This window comes from Barbatula barbatula (genome assembly GCF_947034865.1).
Source record: "Barbatula barbatula genome assembly, chromosome: 23".
Taxonomy (NCBI): Eukaryota; Metazoa; Chordata; class Actinopteri; order Cypriniformes; family Nemacheilidae; genus Barbatula; species Barbatula barbatula.
This window is the reverse complement of record NC_136786.1, coordinates 15,000,240-15,027,980: the sequence shown is the minus strand read 5'-3', so window position 1 is coordinate 15,027,980 and position 27,741 is coordinate 15,000,240. Positions and strand designations below refer to the sequence as shown.

General features: G+C 38.5%; 1 protein-coding gene across 2 annotated transcripts in view; it reads right to left on the bottom strand.

Annotated features, from left to right (window-relative positions):
* Positions 1-27,741, bottom strand: part of ctnnd2a (catenin (cadherin-associated protein), delta 2a) — a 171,657-nt gene that overhangs the window by 132,478 nt on the left and 11,438 nt on the right. Inside the window, exon 1 of one of the 2 annotated variants that reach the window (XM_079488367.1) lies at positions 2,471-2,710. The exons of the other annotated variant lie outside the window; for it this stretch is intronic. The gene's annotated coding sequence lies outside the window, so the exon portion shown is untranslated. Of the gene's footprint in view, positions 1-2,470; positions 2,711-27,741 lie in introns of those variants that run through there. 2 annotated transcript variants of the gene reach the window in all.

Below are 27,741 nucleotides of genomic sequence, written 5' to 3'. Positions count from 1 at the left end.
CACAATACATATAAAGCATATTAAAAGGCAAATATCATGCATCTAACTACGCTTCGTACATGTTGCAGATTGCAAGAATTTATGAAAGATAGAAGAAGATTGATTCGTCCTGCTGCCACAGATATTGTATGACCTTTGCTTGATAAAACGAGTGGCATGAAATACTATTCCAATGCATCACTTCAAGGACAACTTGCAGGTCCTGCAAACCGAATGCGCACACGCTGCATCAAATTCAAAGTATGCTTCTGATATGAGATGCAGCAGGTTTTATTTATTTTTGTTATAAAAACTTCACATTACATATCTTATATAGGTTGGACAACCAATGAGCCACACCAATTCACTTTGACATACACATAAATGTATGTAGTGAGAAGTCTGATGTTTGATAACATAAAAGGGTCACAGATTTTTTGGTCAAGTTTGTTTTTACATTTTAACTGAACTTTACAGTAAATGTGTCCTATGATGTGACATTAATAATACAATAATAATAATAATAATAATAAACAGATAGCATAAGAGAGATTAATTTTCATATGTGGCTATTTATTTAATATGAAATTATGAATATCATTATATTCAGTATATAAACGTACAGTTTTTAATGCAAAATTAATTTAGGGTGATGCACCGAAGGAAAACAAAATGTTTTATAGGTTCTAAAAAAGTTGTAATGTATTAAACCGTGTTTGACACAGTCACAACATAGGACAATTCAAAGATGTGGCTAAAAAATGTAAAGATCTAATTCCAACAGATCCATGTAAAACCACTTACTTTAACTTTAACCACTTACTGTATTTTAATTGATGACAATAAGTGATACTCATTTTTATCCTGTGTCACTGTGAAAATGCCATTTCATGTCAACAACCCATTTACAAATGCCTCTTAATGTAAAGACCTATGAAATTAAAACAAAAGCACATAACAAGTTTGCAAAACAATTAAGTATTAGGAAAACAAAATAAGCAAAACGAAAATAAAATATTAAGCAAAACAAAACCTTTTCTAAATACGTATTTTCTGCAATACCTTACAATTTTCATCAGTCTAGAACTGCCTTAGCAATGCCATACTATTACCTTAAAGTCTATATTCCTATGAGGGGGGTGTTATACTTTCCTCTAATTAAAATGAGTTCAAAAACTTGGTGTTATTTAATTAAACGCTTTAATCCCCCATAGAGAAACTTCTTTAGCATTTGTTATGTGTAGCAGTGAAGGAATGTGTTGCAGTGTTCCCGCCAGCTATAAATCAAACAGGCAGACCTGCGGCCAGCCCTGCGATGTGATAATCACTGCTAACGCCCCAGCTGGGACAGAAAGTGCACCATCATCACCAATAAAGGCCCTTTCCACAACCGGACGACATATCGAAACGCTTAGACCGCCATCCCCAAGCTGCCCCCTCCAGGCATCCAAGCTTTGAGCCACTAACTATGCCAGGCTGGGCACAGCACCAGACGACAATCTCTTTAAAAGCCTTCAAACAACTTCTGATTCCTCAATCGCACCAACGGAAACAGAAAGCCAAGAGGAAAAAAGAGCTAAGATTCCAAAGTGTTTCATTCCCACGACTTATCAGCGGTGAGAAATCGTCCTCTCCGAACACACGGAGACGAGAATAAAATAGAAACTCAGAAACCAATAAGACGCTCTACGGCAGGAGTTCCCGTCACCCTTTACCTGTTTTAATTACAGCTAGTCAGCAGGATCGATGAAGGTCTAATCCGTAACCACATGCACAGGGGGTCGTACAATAGAAGGGTTTATTGATCCAGCTCTGAAAGCCATTTGTGCGCTGAATTTGATGATGGTGGGTCCCACCAGCCTCTGTTCTCACACACCAAATCAACTCTTTATCCCTTTTCAATCCCAAAGCACCTCTCTTAACCCGTACTCAATCCCGACCAAGCAGCTGCCTGCCACAAAACACATCATCAAACCAAAAACCTGCTGAAACCCATTCTCCCTCTGCCTACCACAAAAGCATTGGGTCAAAAAGGGACAAACCCAACTGTAGGGCTAAATTAACCTAAAAAGAATATTTGACCCAACAATGGGTTAAGACAAACCAGCAAAGGTTAATTTACAACCCAAAGGTTGGGTGCTTCCCATTTGGCTCAATCCAGGTTAGAAAATAAACAACATTTTCCTCAAGTCTATGCACATTTGCAATATTTTCAAAGTTTATATTTTGCAGCCCCAATCATTATCCATAACCTACATTCAATACATGTATATAATAATCACAGATGCGAAACAAAAGCACATCATACATATCTCCATAGCACTCTTGTCGGATACCCCCAAAATTGTTTGAACCACACGTTGAATAGCTACCGCTACAGAAAAAGACAGGAAAACTTTGGCTTTAAAGCTGTACAAAATACTAATATACGGATAACAAGCAAGCGCCATAAAAACACATAACAGTCAGAGTTTAGAAACTTTAAACTCACCTTCTAAATCATAAAAATTCCCACCGTCTCTCAATTTTCAGCCTAGAGCTAGAGAAGCTGTAGCTGCCCACACACACCCGAGACACCAGACGGCGAGATCATCGCAACCCCAGCCTGTCCACCATCCTTACACTTAGCCCTTCCCATTAGAGAAATTTCTCAACTCATTACAGGCGCTGGTGGTCTGCACCTCACGCTCACAACCGAGGCTCAGTCAGCCACAAAGGTCTCCATGGCAACAGAGGACCCAGAGCACCCCCCCCCCCGCCCCGCCATTATTTATGCAACGTTTCATCACTCAAAAGACCCGCCCACTAGCCGTTCTGCCAAATCGAGCCTCACCAAAAAATGCTCTCCCGTTGCCACTTCTGCCCCTTTTCACTGAACTATTTGTCCCTAGAGTCTCAAAGACCGGAGGAGCTAGTGTCCGAGAATTTTGAACGCCTTCGGGGTGAAACGCTAAATGCCTCTTTCCTCCATTCTTCGTCTTCCTCTATTTATCCCTCGGCGCACTGAAAAGCCGGTGAACTTTCACAGTCTGTTCCACATCAATACGAGCCTGGAAGTCGTCGCTTTGAGAGAGATGACGGCGCAGGAAAACTCAGAACTATTAATCTAATGTGTCGGAATGTGTTTAAATACGACGGATGGAGAACGGAGAGGCCGAATACAAGACCTTTTCAGTAGCTTTAACTCCTAAAACCCTTTCAGCGGTACCAGATATTCATTATTTATTAAAAGCGCACTTCGCTGCATACTCCTAAATGACCTGTCTAACAGGACTCTAAGTAAATGAGAGAAGTTCTGGAGTCAGAGATGGTACTGACCAACAAAGCCAATGTAGACATTATAAAATGAGTTTTCAGAGTTAGTTGCTGGGGCAACAAGCCAGAGAAATGCTGCTGACCGTTTGCTTTGTGTTGTCTTGACATAACGCAGGTCAGCGATGAAAGCCCATTGATAAAAGGTTAGTCTAGCTGTTCTCATGCATACCAAGTGTGCTGTCAACCTCCCTGTTAATAAGCTCCTCTCTTCCCTGTGATCTCTCCATCCTTACAGATGAGCTTGAGAACACAGTTACTCCACAGCACAGAAATGAAGATGCGAGATTTGAAAGCACTATATCAGTAAGCAGGAGATGTAAAGAAACAAATGGTTGTTTTCGTGGCATACATGCAATGCACATGCATATTCGGCTCTTTAGACTTTGCAGGAAACGTTGAGTCATATTCCACATATTCCAACATTTTAGCGGTAGGGCGTTTGCAGTGACCTCTGTGCCCTTTTGTTTTAATTTATAACATTACAGTATAGTCATAATTCAGTGATCAAGTTAAGTAGTTAAAGGTGCTCAATTGAACCTTAAAAGTACTTATCACATTTAAAAGAAAAATAAAAAATATATATAAAAGACTGTATTAATATAAAGGACTTTTCTATATTTATTAAATGTACTGTTAATGGTAGTAGACATTTTCTGCTACACTTTAAAAAAAAAATCTTACTAAACTTTTTTGTCTCGTTTTATAGTACAAATATCTAAACATTATAGTATAAGAATAAAAGTAGGGTGAGAAAATAAACTTGAAATGGGTGAAACTAAATTCAAGTTTTTTTTCTTAACCCATTTGCAGATTCTTTTTGCTTGTTTTAAATATAAACTTACATTTCTTACACTTCCTATATTTATATAAAACAAAAAATACAAGAAAACAAGACAAATTAAGCAATAACTTAATTTCTTGCAGTGCAGGTCTGACATTTCCACTTATATTAAAAACGGAAAAACGCAGGTAAAACAGCTGTAAAATATCGATACAGAAAGTCCTTTATATTAATAGGATATATTGTGCCCTATTCGTAAAGATTTTTTAAAGTGTGGCAAAAAATTACAAGCACATTTTCCACGTTTTTACAGTATCACGCTAAACAAAACATTGCCAATTTATTTTCAGCATTTTCTGTGATGGTTTTCTGGGGTATAATCCATGACGTTCAGGGAGGATTTAAACACGGTACATTGTGTTAAAGGGAGCTGAGAGTTTTAAAAAGCTATTGATGAATCAGCCTTCTGTAAATATTTCATAAACAACAACTCGAGAGGCAGAGAACGCAAAGAACTTTGTGAATGATGGCTGTTCCTGTTCTCCATAAACCCTCTCACCCTTCTGCCATATTCTACACAAAGTAAATCTGTCCACATGATTCATTAAAAACACATCACACATAAAAGTGATATAGATTTGTTAATTTGTTCACATGAACAAATAAATCACTTGACTTTCTATTACAACACGTCTCTTTTTCTACCACATTTATTTAGACTGCAAGCTCAGGTTCCATTTGTATACCTTTGTGCGGTGATACATCTAACTACAAAACTTGATATAAATCCACATACCACTGACTACAAAAGCATATATTTCAACGTACTTGTCATCTCAGAAATAAATTGTTCTCGTGTGGCCTTTTTTGTAGACATGATACCACTTAGAAATAGTTTTGTCTGCACTATTCAGCACAGAGAGAGAGTATCCAGTTCCAGCCCCCTGGGGAAGCCACCTGGATCCCCCACCGAACGAACAATAGGTCATGTGATCTGAGGGTTGAGCGAAGCCTTCCATCTCCCTCAGATGACATTGCAGACCGGGATGAGACATCTAAGGTCATTGAACCTAGTGTTCAGACATAGAGACAGTTCAATGCCTTTACATCTAACATCAATGCAAAATGAAGTCACAAAGCTCATTACGTCAAGCACAACGTGCTGGAGTTTCAACCATACATCATTAAAAACAGATTGTTGTAAAAAAACGCTCTTGCTGTTTATTTAACTTCTCGAGTAAACAGTACACAGTATTTCCAGGCAGCGGCAAGGTTTAGAACCAGTCTGATTGAGGTTATTATTGTATCTCACTTACTTCAACAGCTCGGTGCCAGGAACCCAAACAGAGTTAGACAGCATTTGTAGCATGCTCTCCATCTCCACTAGACCCAAGAGCTTTCCTCTAACAAGGCCGAAGGCAAAGTGATCTGACAGCACTGAAGAAGATGTTTCAAAACACAAGTCATTTGTCCTACTATTGGAGGCAATTGGGTCGAGATCTGTTTGTTTATAAGCATTCTTCCAAATATCTTTCTGTTCATCAGAACAAATACATTTATAAAGATTTGCAACAACTTGAAGGTGAGTAAAAGATGGCAGAAGTATCTCTTTAATATATTTGACCAGACTAAAGCTCACATACATCCTCTGGGGTTCTTTGTAAATGTGCAGTTGGTATACTATGCAATAAAAGCTTTGAAGATTTTGGGTCACCGAAGCAGCTCTATGGGAAAAGTACTATTGGCAAAGCTACGTAAAGAAGATGATGGTGCTAATCTTCTACTCTGCAGCATGTGATCAAAGCACATTAAGAGGATATTCAAAATCCATTCAGTATATGCATTTCATGTCAAATTATTCGTGAGACACCCAGCGATAGCAAATTGTGACTTTCATTAACCATACATCGTAAGACTAAAAATAACAAAGACATTCGCAGGTTTTAAAGGGAAAATGTAAAACTCGAATTCTCACAGGTACTTCTTACAATTCTATGAACTTTAGAAATCCTGTGTGTATTTACAGTCTCCCACCTCTTGTCTTCTATTTTAAGCCTGTGAGGTTTGACTAAGGTATCCTTGACTTTTAAGTGGGTGAATTTGTCACATGATCCAATAATCTCATTGCTATAAAGAGAGAAGCAGAAAAACCGAGCGAGAGGGGTGTGCTTATATGAAAGAAGAGAGAGAGAGAGAACGGCAGCCATCATCAGCATTCTGTGATGAAAGGCCCAATTAAATCAGTTCAAAAGCACAAACTCCGTCTGTCACATCTGTTTTTCAGTAAGACTAAGAATAGCCAATTTACCCAACACGTACATAAACAAAAAACACCGGAAAAAAATATTTTCCCAGCCTGGGGAAAAAATACACAGTGCTTTTAAAAAGTCTTCGTCCCAAAGACGCATCTCACTTAACCTTTACAGGCAGTGCTGAAGGAGCAGGCCGTGAATTAGTCTCACTCACTGTTTCATGAGGAAATTTATCTTCTGGAAACATCATAGGGATGATGTATGTTTAATGGGACAGGGTGGGCATAAATTCAGTCGACCCAAGATTGCAGACTTTTAATACAGTGATACGAGGGCAAAAGGACATAATTTTCCTTATAGTTTAGTGGTGATGGGCTGGAAATCCGGTAAGAGAAAATGTAACAGCGCACGTGAACGGCGTGACACAACGCGACAAAAGAACCATCTTCAGTTTACACTGTTGAGTCGTAATATGTGACATCATATATTTTAGTATAATGCTAATTTGCGATCACATTTGTCTCAGCGGTGATAGATCTTTTGGAAATTGGCAGATCAAAAGTTTCCAAATTCTCACACATTTACACAATAAGTGACTAAACCAACATCCTATGCAGATGTGCCTGAATTGTGCTGGTTTAAGCTGGTCGTGTGCTGGTTTAAGATGGTCATGTGCTGGTTCCTCACATCTTAGACCAGCTCAGGACCAGCACATGACCAGCTTAAACCAGCACAAACCAGCAAACTACAATAAAAACATACCTAACACAGAAAATGCTGTTTTTTCAACAGTATTTTAGCAGTTACGATTCCTTTGCCCCAAAGTCTATTGGTTTTGTGAATGAGTTTTAAGTAAATTGCCAGAAATAAGATATCTGGCTAACAAAACCTAAATCTTTAAGTTTTAATCTATGACATTTACCCTTTGATGCAAATGATCAAAGCGGTGTGATTAGAACATTCAGCGCTTTGGCTATCACCGAGCTATAGACAGACGTACTCAATCCTGCCACATATCACAACTATCCAGTGCCTTCAACCACATAGTGTTCATTTTAGGCTTCAGACAAGCAAAAAATACATTTAAAGTACACTAAAGTTTAATGAATGTTAAAATACACTACTGTCTATGGACGGATATGTCTTATTTCGAACAGATACACATAGTGTAAGCAACTGTAAAGCTCGCTATTCTTCTCCCAGTTCACCAGGCACTTACATTTGTGTATTTCAAGAGATGTGGATGAATTCACATGCTGTAAATTCAACAGATCCTATTCTCTGAACCGCGGCACAAACAAACATGGCGGCACCTACATATAGCTCAACAAATGTGATCATCACAAAAGACATTTAAAAACCCATATTTGAGAATCAGATATTTCATTACATAGTTAACACTACGTAGGTTTGTGAATATTTTGAATAAAAAAGAACAATTATGTGAAAGCAATACATCAGTCATACAGCTGCTGTGGCTCTGCGGTGTGTCACATAATAAGCAGTGTCGTGTCGCCATGGAAATATTAAAGTGATATGTTCTAACGGTCGCCTTGAAAAACTCATGGAGGGGTTCCATTCTGAAAATGTTAAACTTAAGCGTGAGAGGATTAAACACACCAGTTATAACCTGGTCGTGATTTTTTAAAGCTTTATTGTGTCTTAAAATAGGCGGTAGCTAAGAAGTTGCTAAAAGTAGGAATTACGGACTAATTACTTACCAGGGAACATGTTTTTACAAACGTTTGAAAAAGTTGTGCAAGGCTTGGCGGTGGTGATGTTGATGTAATGTTTGTAGTGTAATGTTTGCTTTTTATTTCTGGCGATTGTATTTAGACCTTTAAAGTAACAAATGCTGTGTTCATATGGAAAGATTATCTTGATAGACCAAAACGATATAAACCTTTGTTAATCACAGTTTGCAATCTTTAATAGATTTTTCCAAGAGCATATGGGAAAAAAGCATAGGTTTCTGGTTTTGGGAACCAGTAGGACTCTCTGCGATCCTTACTTTCGGGTTGGCCTACAAAAAATATGTCATCTCTGCTGTACTTTATTCTGAGGTCATATTCTCTCCATATCTCAACAGTGTGTCAATAATGCAAAATTAGTTTGAATACATTTTGTTAGTCAATACAGCAATGATCAACAGTGACACTGTTGACATAATCTGTTTTTCTATATAGTCAGTAATGTTAAAGCCGCAAAAAAAATTACATAAAAATAGTCAAAACTTTCTGCTCACCTTACCCTGTTTCACAATAGAATAAAAAAATTATTATAATGATTTATAAGCTGTATGGTACAATTCCACAAGAAATATCAGCTTGACGTCATTTTACGTACCCTGCAATATTACATTACATTACAACATCGTGGATGTATAAACATCTGCATTGACCAACACACAACAGCAGACCGACAAAAATACTTATCAGCTTTTTAGTACAAACAGAAACACAGAATGAGCAGAAACACAAGAGATTGCCAGCATTGGCAGATAACTGTGTCCGCTTGGAAAACAGCAGAATGTTCCTAAGAAACTTTCTTAAGAAATACATCTTTTGAAGGTACCTCTTCACGCTCCTATGAGGATGACTACTGGAACAATAAAACAGCACCCTAAAATGTCAGTGACTAAATGCCAATTCATACAGAAGTTGTGCCTCTATGTCAACGCTGACCACATGAGTAACTTTTGCGCACTCCCGGCCCTCCGGCTGACTGAACCCGTTCAACCGATTTTTTCTGCGATGGACGCAAATTCATCGATCGTCAGAGCCGATTGTTTTGATGGATAGAAGCCGTAGAAAGGCAGGTCGTCAGTCTCTACCCCGAATCAGCAGTGCTCGACAGACGCGGTAAAACAGAGGAAATGGAAAAGGTCAACTGAAACGAAGAAAACAATATAACCGTCACAGGAGAGAAATTCTTTTTTCCAGCCCCTTTACTCTACTGTTGCTCCGAGCGTGTGAAATGTTAAGAATTGCACCGCAAGCGCTCTCTTAAAGGTGAGATGCAGGAATAGAGAGTGAGCTTGGAAATGAATGGATATTTTTGGAATGGGATTTACTGTATGATGTGCAAGACTGCTCTTTGAAGGAGACGGGTTACAAAACTCCTTCTCTAACAGATTTTGGTACATTACATTCACGTATAAAATGCACACACTGGATGCAAGGTGCTTTGGATAAAAGCACCGGCCAAATGGATGATCAAAAAAGTACTTGTTCTATCAAAACAAACATGTGACTAAAAAACTAAAACCAATTCCTTATTAATAAACAAGACTCAACAAACACCATAGCTTATTTTTGTGTCTAGTTATATGTTACAGATGATACACCGAGAACTGTAATTTGGTTATACCTTTCTAATAGATGTTAGCGTGGCAAAGGCCGGGACAGATGAGCTCATAATTAAATCTTCAACATCAACAATGCAGCGCACAGAACATACGCTGCAGGAGGGACGATACCGGCTTCCCACTGACTCTGAATCATTTGAGTTTCACCTAACACAACGTGTCACCATTTTCACAACACACAATGGCATCTCTAATCAGAGCCATGCATACGGCTTCTGAAGGGATGCTGGGGAGATCATTTGTTAGAGAGATACGCGCACGCTGCTACAATCTCTTCTGGTAATTGTCATTAATGGTTTCATCCAAGCAGGGCTTCTCTTCCAAACAAAGCAGAAACAAATACCTCTGCAAAGTTGCAAATACTCCCGGGACAACCAAATGTGTTGGAGGCTGTGATTCTTTTCCCACATGGACGCATTGGTAAATATGGCAAAATATTTTAGGAATAATTGCTCACATCCCTTATTTGTTGTTTTTTTCAATGCAAGAACAATTCATCCTCAGACCTGTCATGCAAAAAATGGATCTTTAAATCAGACCATATGACTTCTGAAGATTCGGGTAAGGATCAGAGTGAAATGTCAAGCTTATGTTATATTTAAAACTCTAAAATATGAGCTACAATATGGCATGATTTTTTTGTCCTTTTAGAGACATGATATGGTCATTATAAAAAGTTAATATATAATAAAAAATATATAAAATAATAATAATTATTATTTTATACTTAATAGTAACTCTGGAAAAATGTGTATACATATAATTTTTTACTTTTCTTCGTAGTTTCAATTCAAAAGTATTTTATTATAAACAGTTGATATATAAAAGAGTAGATCAAATATAAATATGATTATTATATAATTTCCTACAGAAAAAAACCACATGAATTACTAAATAACTTAATCAACACAATCACTAGAAAAGATAAAGTTAATAAATATGAACCGCTGCATATTAACTTTTCTTGAATTAACAAGTCTAAAGTACGATAATGAAATGCACTTTCATAAGACCATGCCTTACATTTAACAATAAAATCTAATGATAATAAGTCTACAAGTACAGCACAGAATTCATAATAAAAATGAATACAAAGGGATTTTAAGCCAAAATGACCTCAGAGACCTGAGCCACAACAGTTTCATCGCGTAGCTTCAGTCTTTGAGATGTTGCAGAACCTCATCCCACTGACAGAATGCTTAATGTCTTCATTCACACGCCTGTTCACGTTTTGTCATCTTCCGCCCATTATTTCCATGGGCTGGACCCAACGCCGGGTCAAACAGATTAGAGCGTTTAAGTGTGCCAGGCGCTGGCTGAGGGTGAAAAAATACCCGTTCTCATGAGACCCAGTTGCTTTCGTAAAAGTAAAAAAAAAAAACTAAAGACTGCAGTGAAAGAGATTGAGTGGGCGGCTTTGAAACACGACATTTATCTGTGCTGTGTGATGACACGTGTGAAATGTGAGTGACAAATAGTTGAACAAAAAGCTACAGTTTGGGGAAAGGTATATGTTGCAGAATTGGATTGTGTGCGCACGTACATGTAAAAGAAGGCTTCATTCAAACCTCCCATCAGCACGACTTGGCGAAGACAGGAGTGAATACATAAATACTTCATGAGAAAACCAGGATTTTTCAAATGGGTGTGTAGGTGTCTATAATATAGCATGTAGATTCATGTTAATATGCAGCTTAACTTCTAAAGCTGGGTGCACACTGGAAAATTTCACTGGACACTACCTTTTAGAATTGATTTTTAGAAAGATTTCTATGATCCTTGGCCAAAACCTGTAGTCTTTGATCACTAGTTTGATGTTCTCACCGACAGCAAATTACTGACCACCGCAATACAAATTCCTATTTCCCCCAATTAAGCCAGTGTCTAAAATCTCAATGCTATTCCTCACCATCTTCACATTCGACAGTTTCTAGCTAAATGCAGATCTGGAATTAAGGGGGGGGGGCCCATAAGGTATTAGGGAAAAACAGACTTAGGGTCCCTCAGATTCTTTTTTATAATAATAATGGCACATCTAAAATGTGTGCAGATAAGATATGGTAAAAACTGTAACCATTGAATATCGTATTTGAATACGTTTTAAGATGTATGTCCCACGCAAGAAAAAACATCCCATGGTGGGGCCCCCAATAAGACACGATTCAATTCGAGCACTGGGTAAAAGCACTCTAAAAACACTGAGTTGTTTTTAGCCCATGGTTGGATAAAAATATGGACAGAAGACATGGTTTTGTCCATGGGTTGACAAAAACCCAGCATGGGACATGCATAGGAAGGACTACTGTTTTACCTGCTGTCTGGACAACAGATTTGTCATCTGACTGAGGCAGGGTGTGTATGTTTGTGGGGGTGTTTTACAGTCAGCAGTTTGCTGAAAGATAGGACAGCAAAAAATGTCCCGAGAGGTCATTAAACACACAAACACACACACACACAGAGAAAACCGCCCTGAGCCGCTTGTGGCAGATGTTGACAGGGGCTCTTCATCTTTTTCTAACCCCAGGAGACACGCACCCTTCGCCCTGGCTGGTATTACATCAAACAGACACAGGTCATCGGTCTAACCCCTGATATACCCGCCACCTTTCAAGCCAAATCAAACACACCCCAGGACAATGGCTTTCCAATTGTGTGACTCAGCCTCACCGCTCACTGGAGAAATGATCAAAACTGTTTACTTCCTGTGGACCAGGGCTGTTTCTAGAAGAAGGGAAAAAATGTATACACTTGTAGGGTAGCGTGAATCTGGAAGGTAATAGTGAAGAAAGTCACACGACCGTATAGCTGCATAATGTTTGGCTGATTCTTAAACATAGTCCAAAATAAATGTTGTTCCAATGGCATTAAACCTTAATAATGTGTAAACATAACACATAAAACTACATTGTACAAATGGAAAAAAAATGTGTGTTGTGCTTTCCCATCTAAAAAATCTAATTGGCGGCACAGATTCCTCAAATTAAACCTTGAACAGATGTTCTACATTGTATTATTTGCAGCGTAATTACTCATCTCCATTCTGTCGATGGAATCAGAGTTGATAAGCTTCAAAAGCTCGGCAGGTGGCGGGAACTGATGGGGCCGTTTCATTGCGTTCTTCAGTTACTAAGCAGCAAGGCTTCGGCACACGCCCTTCTCGCACTTCTTCATTATGCCTGTTCCTTTCGGCTCTCCACAACCACCGACAACTGCAAACTGAGACCACATGAAACGATGCCAACAGACCTGGCATACAAAGAGGGCCTTTTAAAGAACAACAAAACAAACCTTCACAGGTACGAAACAGCATATTAAAGCAGCGCATATTTTTAGCGGAGGAAATGCGAAATTCCTTTAAGTCGTAATAGCGCTCTGTATTAACAGTAGAAAAAAAGTAAACCGCTCGATTGGAGACTCTGTATGCATAACAGAAACACAATTCAGGAGTGAGAACAGGACAAGTGAAAGAAAAGAGTAGAAAATAAAGGCTGGAGATGCATCACTTTATATATTGTCACACATTACAAAGGCTAAGCATCCACATGATGCTGATAACACATCACTGTGGCTAACAACAACACCCTTCATGACTGATGTTCACAAAATAGCTCATTCTCTTACACCACATCACTTAAAACATGGAGTCAGGCTCTAAGGTGCAAACAACTGTTTATCTGTTAATTCTAATGCACTGCAGGTCATAAACTGCCTTCCATCAATCAACGCAAATCGATGGCCGGTCACCCATGCCTGAACCCGAAGAATGACTTGCAGGAGCCTTGCAGCATCCAAATCAAATACAATCTGAACTTTTATTTGGGAAAATAATGCTTTTTCGTTTTTAAACAAACCTTTACTTGACAGATGTTGCCGCTGTAAAAAGAAAAAAATCATTACACACAGTACACTCTGGTCATGGCGGCATGTTTCTCTATTCAGTGGGGCAGGTGATTGCAAACATGATAAAAGTTCTCTATAGGAGTCAGCTGTAAACAGACGCATGACATGAAGACACTTGACCTTCAGAAAAATATTTAAAAATGGAAATGTATGGGCATATGTTTACATAAACAGACCAACACTGTAAGTCTGCAGAACAGATTTACTCCTGATCTCTGGCCATCTGCATTATAAACACTATAACACTAATGCAGAAACTATGAAAATGTTCGCTATATTGGAAATCATACCCTTCAATTTGCTACAAGCCCCAACTGCAACTTAACTTTTAGTAGGCGAGGTATGCAGATTTTATTACAGTCTGCTAAAAAGGAGTTGTAAAAAGGGACGGGACGCGACAATCAATCACAAAACACAGCCAATCAGAACCGTTTTTTTCTGTCCTCACACCCTCTCACGCTGCAGCTGAAGAGTGCACATGCAAAGAGATGCGTCCTGTTCTCATGACTTCAGTGATGCCTACGCTTGAATTTCATAATCTAGACGTATGAAATCAAATGTACATAGCCTGTCATCATCCATGTTTGTCGATCATTATTCATGTGGTGCAGAATTTACATCTAATCAATTTGTGGGCGGAGCTGCCAGCCGTGACGTCGCAGAAATAGAAACCGTTTCTAAAATAGAAACTGCAGTTGCTCGTCGTGCAGATCTGGTTAGGACAAAACCTCTGATTAACATGGAAAAGATACCTTTTTATCATGTGTCGCAGCATCGCGTTTGGTTAGGACACGGAGTTACATGGTGATTGTCACGTACCGCCCCTTTTCCGCATTCGGTATGGACTAACAAATTGCTTATTGCAGGAATCTCAACGCGTCACGTTTGGTTAGGATGCGGTGTCGCCATATACACATTTTTCATTTAATCAGCATTTCTAGATGTATTGTGGCCATTCCTGTTCAGTGTATGTTGAATTTAAACTGAATTGAACCTCAGGAGCAGTGCTTAATTTGAAAATTCAGAGGTGCCGGAATAAGGGGGCGTGGTTTATATCTATAGTCAATTGTCAAAAGGTGGACAAGAATTTAAAGAGTTTATTTTCCAAAAGAGATCACTCTTAATGTTTCAAAAATCTTGTTTTTTATTATGTTATCATGTTTTTATTGTGTTAGTTGGCTGCATTTTTAAATTTTTTTATGGCTTAAATCCAAACAAACCAACTGCAGTTTATTCATTAATTGGAATGCACAATAAAAAAAACTATTTTTGGGAAAAACTAATAATGGACAAGACTTTATACAAGATCAAAAGATGGACCAGACTTTATGTCTACAGTATACTCAAAACACAGACCTTACATATATTACATATTTGTATATATATGAGATTTAAAAAAACTTAATCCGGAGGTTTTTCTTGATCAGTGTCTTGCAAAGTGGTCTATAAAAAGGACTAGACTATGTCTATATCAATAAATAGCCCTGCAAACCTAATACTTATAGACAAAAGGTTTGTTTTGCCCAAATTCCCAAACCAGAAAACCAAAGAGATATAAAATTACTATACAGTAGATAGATTTCAAAACTCACTGTCGTCTGGCAAAGCAGCTTGTCTAATTCTAGTTTACACTGGTGGCATCTTGACACATTCAGTAGATTAAAACGCAGGTATCAAATTCGAACCCTTTCAAATATTTGCAAAGGAATGTTATTTGTTTTGAGGATTTAAAGAGTGAATCTACTGATAGCGTGTCATCTAACTGGCGCGTCTCTCGCAGATGTCTTCTTTCATCTGTTCACGTTAGTCTGCCGCTGTCATACAGCGGTTCTGTTGTATGACAGATTCTGTTATCACCCTTGCGCCCCTTAAAGCTTACGCAACTTCAGGGCCGAAATGAACTATTCCTATTAATCGATGAAGAATTGCGAGTAATGTAGCCCAAGGCTTCTCCCAAATCAAAGAGATTTGTAACTACATTAACTTTCTTCAGTATCACAACATCATTCCTTCAGTGTAATGAAAAAAGTTAATTAATCTTTGTTTACCGCCATATTGGTGATTACACACTTGGAAATACACAAAAGTGAGGCTTTGCTGTTGTCCATTAACTGGATTCCAGTAGGAAAGTAGGAAAGAATAAAACAACGTTTCATAATTCGAAAGAAGAAAGTCAATTGACACAGAGCTTAAGCTGTATTAGAGATTTAATGAAACAATGTGAAAGAAGATTAAACCTCCACCAGACTGAAAACAGCAGCACGATGAGCTTGTTACAATGGCAAAATGTCAATGAATGAGTCTGGAAGAAACAAATCATGGCTGTGCACATCCGAGCCTTCAGACAGACAATGGAGAATAATATCAACTTGACCACACCGACCAATCACTTACTCTCAAGCGCTGCAAATCCAAGAGACCAAAAGATGCTTGCTTGCTACCATAAACTTTTTTTTTCCCAGATCACTCGTCTTTTGCATATTCATGAAGTAAACTTCCCTAGCTCAGTGGAGCAAACTAAATGCTGAAGTCTGGCAAGCAAAACCCATTTGTCTTGAACTGTTAATTATTCTTAGTGAGTTTAAGTTACTTTTTCAGAGAATCTCAAATGCTGGTTTACATCAGAAGAATCCTTCTACACATCACAAATCACCATTAAAACGCTAAAATCAGGGAAATGTATAGTCCAACAGCTCCTGGACATGTCAAATTCAATGTCCCAGACTTTCATATGATCTGGTTTGCTGATGTGTGCAAACACTTGCTCTATATTATCCCTTAGGCAAACAAACACCCTTTCAAAAAGGCTTTGGAGAGAAATTATTGGTCTTCACACATGCCTTTAGCCCTCCAGGCTTAACAGATAACACAGAGAATGAAGTGCTCAGACACTAAAGACACGAGGATTTGACAGTACACGCGAATGCAATTTAACACATTTGATTACACAAGTACAGTTTTGATGCAACATTAAAGCTTTATAAAATGTCTCACATTACTCCCACATAATATGATCACGTACGTTACATATTGCAGCTTTAAATTCAAGCTTACAGTTTAAGTTGATGGTTAAAGGTTTAAGACAGAGTAGGAGAAGAAGAACGTAATAAGTTAAATTAAAATAGCATAAAATATATCAGATCTAAACAGTAGCATTTAAAGGAGCAATGTGGAGATTTAATCGGCACCTAGTGGTGAGGTTGCAAATTGCAACCAACGGTTCACTCCACCCCTCCCGCTCGAAGCACTACGGGTGCTGCACAGAACTGAGATGTTGTCACATTTTGCTTCTTTACTGAATGAGATAATGTATTCACGAAACGTACTCTGTTTGTCCGTTAAGGGCTACTGTACAACATGGTGAATTCCATGCAAGGGGACCCGTTGCGCATACAGATAGAAATAGGTCATTCTAAGGCAATAAAAACATAACGCTTCATTTTGTAAGATCTTCATACACCTCTGAAGACATAGGGGTGTGATGAGATCTTGTGGCACAAGATCTCGCGAGATACGATTGGTCTCGCAAGAACACAATATCCTCACGCAATTGGCATGATGGAGTGCTGGACTCCAAATTGCGACCATTTTAGTGGCATATCCTCAAAATATATTTGGGAGCATTTCTGTGAGGGCACATTTTGTTTTGGTGCGACCTGATTACTGTGTAATAACAGCACGAAGTATGTGCGTGCCACGCTGTGAGCTACAGTGACCGGCCCAGCCATTTATAGACAAAGTGATTTACCATCCCGCAGTGCTACTTTCCCACAATTTCTCTATGTAAATGCAGTTTCAACATTCGCGCAAAAAAGCTATGAGGGTTCAGTGAGTGGAGGAAGGAGGATTGACAGTGTGATATGATCGGCACCTGTGCTTACACGAGCACTATGCAAAAGCATATAGAGAACAGCTCTTTACTAAACGCTGCGCCAAAGCAATATTTGTGTGCAATGACTGCCTGTCAGTTGAGTTTGTGACAAAACATTTTGCAGTGTTTACATATTATTACTGCATATTATAATGAATTAAAAACAGAAATTGTATTTGTTTCAAAAATACAAGTTGATTTTACAATGCCAAAATGTTTAGCATTTTGTGTTTTTTAGGTGATTAAGAGACTATTTTATCCAAAGCGACTTATTAAACAATATACGTTCCCTATAGTATATATTTTCATCATTGAGGATTTCTTTTAAAAAAGTCTCGTTCTCATGAACTCCCCTACATAGTTGTGTATATTATAATGCATTTCTGTCATGTCCAACTCTTTCATTATTTAATCTGTGAAACACAAACTAAGATGTTACACAGAATGTTGACACCGCTCTTTTTCATTGAGTAATTACTTACAATGACAGTTAATAGTGACCAGGGTCTATGAGGCTGCACAAAAAAACGTAATAAAATCTTTTTTTAAATATTGCACTGTACTAACAAAACTGATAAACACACAAAGAAACAGACACAAAAAGGAAAATAACTGCGCTTTAAAAGCTAATAAATCAACATGTTTGCATGCTTGAATTTGATAATAAATTGCAATGCAGCCTAATGATTGGTGCATTTGTAAAGTAAATTACTACGGCAATAACAACAGAGCCATTAGTGCAGGCTGGCTGCTTCTTTCAGAGAACACAAGAGCACTCTGGGAGAACAGCGATGATGAATGCGACGTGCTGGAAGATAAATGGTCTGCAGCGCGTGCCAAGGAGGATGAAATTTCTTTATTTGAGACACTGTCAATCAGAATTCATTGTCGCCGCCATTTATTTCATCAGCGGTCAGCGAGCCAACCGTCTTTTCACTCATGGTCTTAACCGGAGGAAAGAAGGAGGAGGCCGCCTCCTGACCCTGCGTTCTTCTTTGAAAAGCTTTGTTTAATACATCCACATACGTTTAATCAGCATAACCCCCTCAACACCTCACGCTTATTAGGAACGTGAAGCGAGACGCCCCACTCGAAACTTAATGACTGTGTTTTCATTCCCCACGCTAATTAATTTTTTGATGTTGCTCTTAAAATGTTGCGACTTTAAATGTACAGTTTTGCGTGGGTAAGCGTGTTAGGCTCATTTAGAAAAAAACATATGGGAATAACATTGTCTCTGTCTGCCCACACAGTTTTGTTACCTTTGGGGTTGGCTTGTACTGTATAGTGGTTGAAAACTGGCTGCAGGAATGCGAGGAGACAATTTTATATTCAAATATGTCATGTCAACACATCAAGTCAGGTATGATCTCACTGTTGAGACATGTAATGATGCTGCATATTTGAGTACATGGAAGTAAGAATGACATTTGAATGCTATAAGAACTGTATTAAACACTATTGTAGCCTGATTTCTTACATATCAAACCTTATGATATTTAAGAATTTTGCCTTTTTGAAGGGAAAAGAGCAACATCAACATTTAATTGTGTAGTAGACCATCTGAGAGCTGAATTGAACTATTAACTAGCTTGCATTTGAGCACATTGTAAAAACATTACAGAACTTACTGTTTTGTTTTACAAAATGTTCATATAATTTTTCAATACAGTAAAGACTTTCAAATTACAGAAATAGACAGCAAAGTTCTGATGATTTTATGGTTTTGTTCTGGAGCCTCAAATTTATTATTATTATTTATTATTACAGTTTTTTAGACGGGACTTGTTTTTTTGCTGCGTTCACAACAAACGTGAATTAAGCGATTTGAACAAGTAATTTACATACGAAGTCAATACGAGTATGCGAATACATGCAAACTTGCGGCGGGCGACGCAAATGATGTGAATCATTTTTGAGCGACAAATTTGCGAGAAGAGCTCATTGACACCTACTGTTTGACATGTCCTGCCGCGTGAAGACACTTTAAAAAATAACTATTATAAACTATTCACGTAAGTTATAAAGAACGAGGAGCGCCATGCTTCGCGTTTGGTGAGAACACAGCACTTCAGGGCAGTTTAATAGCACAAATGTAGTGGATAATGAATTACACAATCATAAGTAGAGTTGAAATGGTTTGTTTAGGACCTCAAATGCTCTTATATGTTTGTCATTAATTCCCGTTGCAAAAAAATACTATATGGACTTTTTAGTTTTTGATTCCACTTCTGAGGTCATTCAGTAAACACTTACTAATTTGTTTATTTTGCACTTTGGTGAACAATTGTTGTTTTCAAAAAGTGCTCTATAAATAAACTTTGATTTGATTTCATTAGTGTCATGTGATTTAAAAGCTTGAGCTAAAAAAAATTATATTTAAAAAAGGACATACTTAATGCATTTGAGAAGTGGCACTCCACAATCAAAGTGGACAAAGTGAGGGATGTTAAAATTATTCTGAAGGTTGCTAATGACTCGGAGATGTTCTGCTATGACAGTTTTCCAGTATTTGTTTAAGCGGAAGCTGTCAGCCGGTCTGTTGCGAGTCCTAAAGGAGGTCTGTCAGGCATCTCGGAGGAATTCAATTTCAATACGCCGCCCATAAGTGCGACACAGATTCGCTGTAAAACTTTTGATCTAAAACGTGATGCAAAATAATTAATTCAACAGGGAATAAAAACGGTTCTATTGTGCTCGCTTGTAAAGAAACAAGTGGCTGTCATTTTTGCAATCCAAATCTCTCAGACGGCACAAATCCAGCCGTCTGGGATAAGAGAGCGACTAATATGATGGCTCTCTTGTAACCCTGAAAATCTGCACTAGTTGGATCTACAACCAGAACATTGTTATCTAAGGTTAATGCAGCTTCAGATAATTAATCCGAACACTAATACAGATTATGGAAAATGGACCATTCTTCACCTGAGCTTTAAAGACCCTTAAACATTATGAGCTCTAGCCGCTCTTTGCAAATCCCAGAAGAGAGCGTTTTAAATCAGAAGTCTGGATTTGTTACAGTAATTGGCTGTTTCCACAGAATGTGATGACACGTTGTGACATATCTAGTTTGCTCCCTCTATAACTAGCGAAACTGAAACTTAAAGCGCCGGCCATAGCCTTCGGGTGACAGACATGTTCCTATTGCTAAGTGCAGCACATCTCCTCCACCAGTTATGTTTACAAAAATAACATGTGGTCTGTGAAATTTTGAGATAGGAACTTCTTTTTTTCATTTATAGTGATACATGCTGAATTGATCTTTTTTTATATTGATTTGCAGAATAAAACAACTGAACATTGGCTTCCTAAACGTTGACTTCAATCTTCAACAAAGTTTTGGGAAAAACATAACAAGGAAAGTTTAAAATTTTACCTAAAAAATAAACTGAAACAAGTATAAAGCACTAAAATTATTATAATAAACAAAACTAAAGAAACACTCAAATAAATGATTGTATTAATTAATATTAATTGATTCATCTTATATAGAAACATACAAAAAAAAACAATAAATTATAAAATGACAAAAGCATATACCAAAATTGTTCAAACTTAAACAAAAATTTCCACAAAAACTAAACATCTAAAAATAAAAGCTAATTTAAAATATAAATAAAACTAAAATGAAAATGAAAACTATGCAATAGACACTATAAAAGATTTCAAGATTTTCATTTTATTTTCACAAAATGTTTGGGATTAAATGTTACAAAAATCCTACAAAAATGACTTTAGCTCAGCTTTCAAACTGTAGTAGTAGACACAGCAGTGTTTCCTCACAGCATTACGCCTGTAGACCAGGTCTCTTCATACCGTTCTCAAGACACATACAGAGCATGCCGCTCACAGTTCAGTTCAAAACGCATCTGTTTACCGCAAATGAAGGGAGTTTCAAGGTCTTGATGATTAAATCTTGAGAAAACGAATCCTGACACCTTATTACCGACAGTGCCTATGGCGCAGCGCTGTCTTCTGCCGATGGTTCGTGTTTATTTCATGCCTCATTACGCATCCAGTTTAATGATGCTACTATTCCTCATAGAAGGTGCTGGGAGGGTCCAGGTGCAGTATCAAATGCAGACACACTCCAAAAATGAACATCATGTCAGATCCGAGGTGCTCGGAAAACACAGCGAGGGAACGTTTTGTGTGCATGTGGTTACAGTAGATAGTAGGCTACAACAGACATTAAAGGGATAGTTCACTTAAAAATGTAAAATCTGTCATCATATACTCATCCTAACGTCATTTCAAACCGGTATGGCTAAAAGACATTCTGAACAATGTTGGTAATCAAACAATCTTGGTCTAAATGACTTCCATTGTATGGACACAAAACCACTGAGATATTTCTCTAAATATCTTTCTGTGTTCCAATTCATTCATACAGGTTTTTGATGACACAAGGATAAATAAATGATCACAGAACTTTTATTTTTGGGTGGACTGTCCCTTTATGTGACAACCCGACACAGTACCAATATGTCCAAGTCAGTAGGCTGCAAACCATGTTCATATTAGTTGCATGTGATTTGGCATATCATCTCAAATCTAAATATACTGACAATGCAATTAAGATTAAAAATATTGTCTGTTGTCATAAAAAGTAAACAAGAGATATGAATAATAAACATAAAAAAGCACAACAGCCCAGGGGTGAAACAAAAAAACGTACTGACAGGCAGTATAAGCGGCGGCTGTATTTTAAGTAGAACCTCTCGTCTTCCCAGCAGGGCTCCTGTGAGTGACAGGGAGGGGCTGCCTGTCATGAGAGGTGAAGTGAAATGACTGATAAAGAATCTAAGTCTTGTGTTTTCCTCAGTGACTTACTCCGGAGACGGAGTCTCGTTCTTTTCCCCTCTTTCTGAGTTCTTTCCACCCCTGAGCGAGGCACGCGTGAGCGCACACAGCCGACAGACGGCGCAGAGGTGGGCAAAGCTGACAGAACTCCGAAAAAACTCAATTTCAAACATCCGGATCACGAAGTGCTCACAAACTTCTAAGCCGCTTCAGAGAGGATGTGTCCTCTTGACAAACTTTTCAACAAGGACGCATTTCACATCACAAGGCTCACTACTCCTCAGCTCCTCATTTCATTTAGTGTTTGCTGTCAAACCGCGCAGCAAGATGCTCTACCATGTGCTTATGAGTTACAAGAAGCATCGTTTAAATGTATTAAATGTATTTTTTTTCTGCAATGTGAGGCAATTTAGTATTCTGCATGGAATTCCGAGAAAGTGGGTTGCATTTTTACGAAGACCACTGTATCGAAATCATGCTGGGTCTGTCTGGAAACCTTTCACTGCAACCCCCAAAATGAGAAAGGATGGACGGCTGAACACATCAGATAGACATAGATTTAAAGACAATGAACATATGGCACATTTGCTTTGATGACTGGAGCAAATGTTTAAGGGATACACTGAAAATGCATATGATATGCCTTGACAGGTGAGGCATGGCCGATTGACGGCGGTCCCAGCAAGGGGTTGTGGAAAGTGCTGAACTGTGAAGAAAAGGTCACAGGGAGATATCAGAAACACAAACAGGATATTTCAGGATTAAAGTCTGCAAGCACTTCAAAGCAAGCGCCCTGCTCCAGCTACTCATTGTCAGAACGCACGTCAGTCTGTCACATATAATAAAAGCGGCTGAGCTCAGGTGAAGAAGACCCTGTATGGGGTTTTACCGAAAAGAATTATAATGTCATGCAGCCTCCCGGGAGGCTGTAAGGCAATTGATACAGGTTAGAATTCATTATGTGACATTGAGAAATCGGTCTGGGGGATTTAAGGGTTGTTTTTATGTGCGTTTTATTGTTAGGTGAAAATCCAGGTGGCTTGAAACGTCACCAGGCTGGGAAGTCGATAAATCTAAAGACACTTTTCTTCGGTTGTGATGCCCAAACGTTTTACAGTCTTGAATTCATCCGCTGATGTTTTTTCCTCACCTGAGAAACGTGATGGTAAAACGATGTGTGATACGGTAATTGAGAGCTTTACACAGAAGGAAATGAGAACAACACAAGGGAAGAAAAGTAGTAGATTTAAGGAGCATGTTAGGTAAGCTTAGGGGAAGTGGCATGCCAATGTAAAGTTCAATGCTCATATACTGTGTATATCAAAACAAAAGCAGAGTTTAAAATCCTTGTTTACTTCATGTACGCACGGTCAAGAGCATCCGTACAGTGTGCACATATTTACGGCATGAATTATTTTGGTAAATCCGGATACGTGTGTGGAAAACAGCGTACGTTCACATCTATGCTCATTTTGTGCGTGCGCCTCTTTTAAACATCAGCCCTCTAGACCAGTGGTTCTCAACCTTTTTTTTCAGGGGGCCGCACTATGTCTAAGTTCAAGTTTCACGGGCTGCATATCATTTACATTTGGCGTCACCAATACGTAAACTATTGTAAACTAACCAGATAAGGTATCTAAATGATTACAGTTTTTATTATCATTATTATTAGAGTACAGTTAGATTTATTGTTATTATTAGAGTATAATTCTACTTACCATTAATGGGACACCTGATGTTGTCGGGAGCAGACCAATTTGGTGAAATTTGGCTCAAAAGGAGTAACAGCACAATGAAGTTGCGACTGTAAATTGCAGTCTGTAAGACGCGCACGGTAACGTGACTTGATGCGCGTCATTGCAGAAAATGTGCGTTCGCAAATGTATGTCGACCCAAATATGGAAAGCACTTTTGAACTTAATAATCTGAGGTTTTCTCCAGAGATGTTTCGCCACATTTATGTAACTGAGGATGACTGTTGCGCGGTATGACTGTGTCCTCTTGCCTGAACATCCATCAGTTCATCTTCGAGTGCGCGGCGGGACAAACCGAAAGTTGCAGCCAAGTCCTTGATTTTTTCCAGAGGGAAAGTCAATGGCTCTCTGATGAAATGTCCTGCAGATTTTATTCTCTCAAAATCAGAAAAACGAGAGGTGAATTTTTCCTGCATTTGACTGACGGTTTTAACCAATCGTTCTTTATGTTGCATGTCCAGGACACCCTCACACACGTCATTCAGAAGTGGAAAGTGAGTTAAATCATCATCTTTGAGTTGTGCAGTGTACAGTACTAGCTTCATTTTGAAACTCTCAACACAGCCCAATAGTTCATCAACATGTTTTTCGTCACCTTGAAGTTGTAAATTCAGCTTGTTTAGGTGAGCTGTGACGTCTGAAAGAAAAGCAACGTTTGTTTTCCACTCATTGTCTCTCAAGACTGGAAATCTTTCTCCCTCGCCGATGTCATTAAGAAAGTTTACTATCTCGGGGAGTACAGCCAGAAAACGATGCAAGACTTTTCCACGACTTAGCCATCTCACTTCACTGTGCAGAATGAGGTCTCCGTAAGCACTGTCCAGTTTGCCCAACAACGTAATAAAACGTCGGTGCATTAGAGGCCGCGCTCGAATGAAGTTGACCACCTTGACCACAGTGTTCATAACCTCCACGTAGTATCCATCAACTAACTTGCTGAATAGTGCTTGTTGATGCACGATACAGTGAAATGCCAACAAGTCAGGGGAGATTTTTCGCATTTCAGCCACGAGACCCTTGTGTTTTCCCGTCATTGAGGGCGCACCGTCAGTAGTGATGGAGACAACTGAGGATTCCGGTACGTTCATGTCTTTGCATGCTTCATGAAGTGCTCTATGAATGTCCTCGCCCCTTGTTCGTTCATGTAGCGATTTCAATGCCAATAAATCTTCTGTAACCTCAAAAGTCTCTGAATTCACACATCTCACCCGAATGCAAAGCTGAGCAACATCTCCGATGTCTGTCGATTCATCCGCAGCCAAACTGAGTGCTGAAGCAGTGGCTAGCTTAGTTTTTAGTTGTTCTGTCAAATTCTCCGACATTTCAGAAATTCGACGAGTAACTGTGTCATTGCTGAGCTGTAAACTTTTTATCCTGCGAATTATCTCGCTCTTGTTGCTCAGATCATCAAACAGACATTGTGATTCCAAAAAACAGTTCTTAACTATCTCTCCATCACTGAATGGTTTGCCGTGTTTGGCAAGGAGCCAGGAAATTTTGAACGTTGCTAATGTCACGGCCTGAGACATTTTTAAGCTAGCTCGCATTGTATTCTGTTCAACAATGGCATTTTTTTCAAGACTAGTTATCTTGAAAGCTCTTTCCTGAGATCCAGGTGGATATTTCGTGTCAAAAGTTGCATGGGTGGTATCGAAATGCCTTTTGAGATTGTAAGTTTTGCATACGCCCAGTATTTTATTACAGAGCAAGCAGAAAGGCTGTCCATCTCGCTCGTTGACAGCAAACTGATTCTTCCATTCTTCAAGCACTTTCCTACCTTTACTGCTGATGCTACGACTCTTCTTGTTTGCATGTGTTCCTTTATCAGTATTTTCCACGCATCTTTTTTCTCCTCTAATTACAAATTTGTCCATTTTGATCGTTAATTGATGAGTTTTAAATCTGCCAGAGCGCGCGCTTGTAATTGTGTGCGTTAACTGTGTATTTGTCAGTTCATAGTTGCGTCAGTACTGCGCATATCTGGAACCAGTAGGATACACGATCACCAAAATTATATTATGACAAAAAAAATAATATTGTTCAAACTTTTATTGGTTTAATACATAAAAAAAAACAATAATGAAATATGAATTGTAAAACTATAAGTTATTAATATTTTTTTTTCTTTTTTTTTCTTCCGTGGTCAGCATCATGGGCCGAACTGGCATTTGTGACGCGGGCCGCGTGTTGAGAACCACTGCTCTAGACTGATAACTTAAGATCTAAGTTGATAGATTTGTTGATCTATCTAGATGCTGATATGACCAATTGTTTTTATCATTGAGCAAACAACCAAACTGGAGCACTGACCATGTTAAAAGTGTACTACAAGCAATACTAAACTTTAAGAGTTAAAATATACTTGTATACTTTGTTGATGAGGAGAAAATGATAAAAAATCTTTTTAATTTTCAAACAAGTAACGATTGGATCCCTATAGCTGATGTCCAATGTGAAATATATCTTTCTGGCAAAACCAATTGAGAAACACACCTCTGGCATCTGTTCTTGCTGTAGCCATTGATAAACCCTGATCCTACACCTTTTGAGCCTGCCGCCGTGCCGGCACTAACTTAACACGCTACGGGCTTTCATCTCCATCACAGCCCCACTGACATTACAAGCTCACACATTCATACATGTACACAGGAGGGAGTGACACTGTGTCTTGAGCTCTGCAAACACTGGTCATGGTTCCAGCTTCACCTTTCAAAATGCGAAGCAAATAGAAATGCAATGCCACAAGATGCCAACTCCATTACTATCTGCCAAATAAAAAACACTACTTTGTGGAGACAAGTAGCAGGTGTTTCACTGGGTCTTAACACAACTGACTAAAACATCCAATTGTGGACCTGCTGAAGCTCGCGTACTCGACACAAATCAGACTAGACATTTCCATTCCCTAAAAAATGTTGCCCTTATTACTGAATCTGTTATATACAATCACTGCATGGGCATACGCCGCTGTCAGGGAATTTTCCAGCGAGGTTCAATTTAACAGTGAAAAGCAGCGTGTCACATAATGAATAATGGGCTGGCTGTCATTTAAAAATGTTACTCTGTGAATGTGATGAGGATTGTAGATTTTGTGTTCTGCCTTGTGGCACCACGGGGGTCCCATGTGACATCTGACAGAGAGCCTGAGTGAAATGGATCTGTGTGAAGGAATTTAACACAAGGTATGATGTTTGATTTTTAGTACAAGATCGCAGCCATTGTTTTTCTCGGATAAAAATGGAACAATCGGATCTATCACAGTTTTGCAGTGACAAAGTATCAGACAACAAATTTCGCACATGCAGACACTGCACTTTTAACAATACTTGTTTGAGTGGTCCTTGGCTCAACCAGTCGTAAACAATGGAAGACTTCCGAGCACGAGTTTGCGCAGAATTTACACACTGCGTTTAATGCAAATGAAAGGCTTGAGATGGGTTGGTAAAGCAAGAAAATGAGATATCATAAATGGCATAGCAGGTGTTCCGAGAAATAAAGCGTAGGAGAGCTTGAGAAAATGAAACATAAAAGGTTATGTAGCATTTCGATGTACTTTATACAATGAATATTATCCAATTAAAACGTAAGAAATCGTGAAGAAAACCAATCAACACCTGCGTGACCTATGCGTGATATAGCTACAACAAATGATTTGCATTTGTTCTACGCATTAAAAGCAGAACACAGAATATGAAAAAACAAAACAAATATAGAATTGT